This window comes from Octopus bimaculoides, chromosome 1 (assembly GCF_046866305.1).
Source record: "Octopus bimaculoides isolate indiv1 chromosome 1, ASM4686630v1, whole genome shotgun sequence".
NCBI lineage: Eukaryota > Metazoa > Mollusca > Cephalopoda > Octopoda > Octopodidae > Octopus > Octopus bimaculoides.
Window position 1 is genome coordinate 35,878,640 of NC_142928.1, and position 4,816 is coordinate 35,883,455.

The window sequence follows — 4,816 nt, forward strand, 5'->3', positions numbered from 1 at the left end:
TTGAGCGTATCTTTAAACTAAGACATTGATCTCGTTAAATTCAACTTTACGATGAAAGTAAACAAGCAAAGTTTGTTCGTTTTTTAGAAGCGTTGAGATGTATTGTAAGATACAGAAATAAATTTATTTCTCAAACGCGTGATAATGCTATAAATAGCGTGATCAGGATAAATTATCCATTTATTGCAGAAAAATACGTTGTCGGCCAGCCATGAGACTCGAACTCACATCTTTGTGATTACATGTCAAGTGTTTTACCATTAAACCAAACTGCCCAGCAACGAATTCTTCTGCAATTTTAGAACTATAAATTTAGCTTCATAAGATGCTAACGTTAAATTCAACTTTACGTGTTTTAAGACGGTAGGTTTTGATTTAAAAACTTGACAGTTTCTAATAGGCCGAGTAACCATACAGCGGGAAGGGTCTTGAGTGGGGAGAGCCATTTTCTTAGAACCATAACCTCCGAAACCGGTGAGATCGATGCAGTAAGTGTCTTTTTTGAAAAGTTGCAAGCTAACGACGGCAGAAGAAAAAAAAACATGGACACGGGGAAACTTCCAGAGGGTCGACATTTTGGAAAGGAAGGGGTGGAAACAGTGGTTAGCGTGGAGCTGGATAATGGGGTGGGAATGGTATGGTTAATGAGAGGAGGCGAGATGAGAGAATCAGAAATGCTTGAGTGAATCTAGTACAAGATCGGATCCAAGGGTCAACGGATACTGTAGCATTGATGGAAAAACACTGAAGTAAGCAACATTATACGTGGTTCATATATTTGGTTTCAAATATTGGCACTTGGCCAGCAATTTTGTAGGATGGCGTAAGTTGGTTACATGGACTCCAGTGCTCAACTGGTACTTATTTTATCGATCTCGAAAGGATGAAAGGCAAAGTCGACTTTGGTGAAATTTGGACTCAGTACGTAAAGAAGGGTGGAGGCGCAATGGCCTAGTGGTTAGGGAAGCGGACTCGCGGTCGGAGGATCGCGGTTTCGATTCCCAGACCGGGCGTTGTGTGTGTTAATTGAGCGAAAACACCTAAAGCTCCACGAGGCTCCGGCAGAGGGTGATGGTGACCCCTGTTGTACTCTTTCGTCCCAACTTTCTCTCACTCTTTCTCCCTGTTTCTTGAGTAACGCTGCGATGGAATGGCGTCCCGTCCAGCTGGGGGGGGGGGGACACGTACCCCATAGAAACCGGGAAACCGGGCCCATGTACCTGGCTAGGCTTTAAAGGGCGCATAAATAAAAATAAAACGTAAAGAAGGACGAAATACTGCAAGGCATTTTGCCCGACGTGCTAACGATTCTGCCAGTTTGCCGCCTTATAAGTACCAGTTAAGTGTTGGGGGCCAATGTAATCGTTTTACCCAACCCTTGAAATTGCTGGCCTTGTGCCAAAGTTTGAAACCAATATTTACAATTGATGAATGCATGATATATTGGAAGGTGTTGATAAGCGATTTCGCGCTAATCAGTCGATCAGGCTTTTTTGTAATGTGTTCCTATGAGAATAACAGTAACACTGTCCCTAATGTAAGGTCACACTTGAACTTCGCAGAAAGCTTGTTGTTGTTGTTGTTGTTGTTGGCAACTGAGGTATTTTCTAACTTTGAAGAGAATGGTATGATGCAGCATTTGCTATCCTGAGAATGCGCGTTCACCAGGAGAAATCTTCAGGGACGGTAAGACCTAGTTATATGTAGCAACAGTAAGGGTTCTGGTTGCAGTTAATGTTTAAGGCGAGGCACGATATTGTTTTCTTGATGTGAGTAGTGATTACGTCTGTACTGTTGAAGGAGACAAAATTGGTCGGAAACTGTTGAAGAGATGTTATGTCAACACTCCTTCAATTGTGTGATGCCAATCTTGAATTACAAGTAAAAAGAGAAATTATCTTCAATCATATTTTATTGATAATATTTAAACATTTTTTAGCTTACAATATTTACAATTATTTTTAGGCGGCGAGCAGACGGAATCGTTTCCGCACCGGGAAAAATGCTTAGAGGCATTTCTTCCGATTTTACGTTCGGAGTTCAAATACTGTCAGGGTCAACTTTCCCTTTCGGGATCGGAAGAATAAGAACCAGTTCAACATTGGAGTCGACGTAATCGACTGGCCACTTGCCCCGAAATTGCTGGCCTCGTGTCAAAATTTGAAATCAGTATTTATAAATGATCTGACAGAATCGTCAGCACGTATTTCGTCCGTCTTTACACTCTGTGTTCAAATTTCGCCTTTCATCTTTTCAGGGCCGATAAAATAAGTACCAGTTGAGTGTTTGGGTTCGATGTAATCGATTTACCCAACCCTTGAAATTGCTGACTTTGTGCCAAAGTTTTAAATCAATATTTACTATTGATGAATGCATGATTTGTATGAATCACGAAATAATTCTCAGAGAGAGGAATATAATTGTTTGTGGTAACAAGAATAATTTTCAGTGAAGACGTTGAAGGATGAAAATTGATCTAATCAAACGTGAGGTTGAAAACACACATAGCTTCCAACCGCAATAAGCTAAATGTCCCTCAAAAAGTCGAATTTCAAATTCCTTTATATGTTTCGCCGAGACAGCTCTCAAATGTTCTAGCGGTAATTTTTAGGCGCGAAAATTTAATTTTTCCGTTAGACTAACACGCTTACCGTAAGCTGACATCACAGATAATTGGCTAAATATTTCTACATATAGTACCGCTGCTTACCAACAACGACCATCTTTGGTCTACAATGTTATTTGTTGGCTGTTGCGGCTTTAGAGCTTTAATTTTCAAGTTCGAATCTCAAGGAAAACTAACTGCTACTGCACCATTACAGGATTTTTGAGAGATATCTGTTCAAGGAAGCAATGCCGGCTTGACGTGAGGTATGAAAGATTACAGAGGAATGGAGTAGATATATCATCAGTGTATGTGTATTTGTTGTTGACAAATCAGTGGTTGATGTAAATGAGAAAAACTGGGGCATACCAAGGTTGACAGATAGTGTATCAGGGGGAGCTCCGTCAACACACGCCGCCATGATACAATCGGACCGGAAGCCACCGACCTAGAAGAGACTGTTTTTAAAGTTATGTTGTACTGTTTTGGAATGTTGTAGATGTGTGTATCGAGTTTGGAGTGTTTGAACGTGTAGTAGTAGAGACTTTCGTACATTGGAGTTTACTGCAGCAACAAACGATACCCCTTGAATGTTTTGCGGGTCTTTCAATTTGAATGGTTTTCGTTTCATTGTGTAGGCGTGATATAAATGCTACACGTGATATAAATGCCAGGTGTGATAACGATGCAAAGTGCTCTGTTTTAGGTTGTTCTTTATAAGAATTTACTGTAAAGAGACAAGCAACAGGACTAGTGTGATCTATGAGGAATGAAATTAATTGCTTTAAACACAATCGTTGCTTTTATGTGTTGGTCAAAAACAAGTACTTTAAGAATACATGTATGGCTTTGTACTTTCTTTTCTGTGTCTGTCTACGCTTGGTATGAACGTAAATCAAAAAGCTGTACACAATTCCTTGTACTTGCGTCTTTTGCGCGTGCGGGGGGTGCATGCATGTGTGTGCATGTGTATGTGTGTTTGTCTGTGTGTGTGCATGTGGGGGGGGGGGCGTGTGTGTAATTTCATGGTTATATCGTTGAATGTAGTGTTGTATGTTTAATGTTGAAAAAGGAGGAAATGTGAAAAGAAGTGATAATTGTTATTGTCGTTATTGTCATTATTATTATTATTATTATTATTATTATTATTGTTATTATTATTATTATTATTATTATTATTATTATTATTATTATTATTATTAAGACGACGAACTGGCAGAATCGTTAGCACGCCGGACCAACTGCTAAGCGGCATTTCATACGTCCTTACGTTCTGAGTTCAAATTCCGCCGAGGTCAACTTTGCCTTTCATCCTTTCGGGGTCGATAAATAAAGTACCGGTTGGCTACTGGGGTCGATGTAATCGACTGTCCCCTCCCCACAAAAATCCAGGCTTTGTACCCATAGTAGAAAGGATTATTATTATTATTATTATTATTATTATTATTATTATTGTTATCTTGTCATGGCTGTCCCCTCTTTCTTTCAAACAGTAGACTACATTATCCAACGTGTCCTTCCTTCTTTTTCTTTTTTTTTTTTCCTTTTATTCAAGACGGTAGTAGGTAATTTGAGAAAGATTCGGGTGCTATTTCTGTCAGGCTAACTCACCACATAGAGAGACCAACATCAATCTTCATTGGTTCTTCTCTATTATAATCTGGCAGACGTTCAGTCTATTTGTTAATACTGTTCTTGCTTACTATTGCTACGTCTACCATTGGTTGCTGTTGTACATCTTACTGCTGCTGCTGCTGCTGTTGCTGCTGTTGCTGCTCAGCTTCTGTTGTTCTTGTCGTTGTTAATGCTTCTGCACGTGTTATTGTTATTTATGTTATTGTTGCTATTTGTGTTATTCGTTATTGTTTTTGTTATTGCAGATGTTGCTGCTGCCGCTGTTACTGCTGCAGTTGTTGTCTTCTTGCTTGTTTCTTTGTTTGTTATTGTTGTTGTCGTCATCGTCATCGTCGTCATTGTTGTTGTTGTTGGTGTTGTTGTTGTTGCTGCTGTGTGCACTAATGACCTTTTCTACTGAAGTCGCCTCTTCAAATGTCAAACGATCTCTTGCCAAAAGTTGCAGCTAACTCGAAAACAGTGACAGCTCGAGGTATAATAGTTGGATTTTGTTGGTTGGTTCATTGTTTGTTTGTTTGATTGTTTATTTGCTTGCTTGCTTGCTTGCTTGCTCGGTTGGCTGGCTGGTTGGTTGGT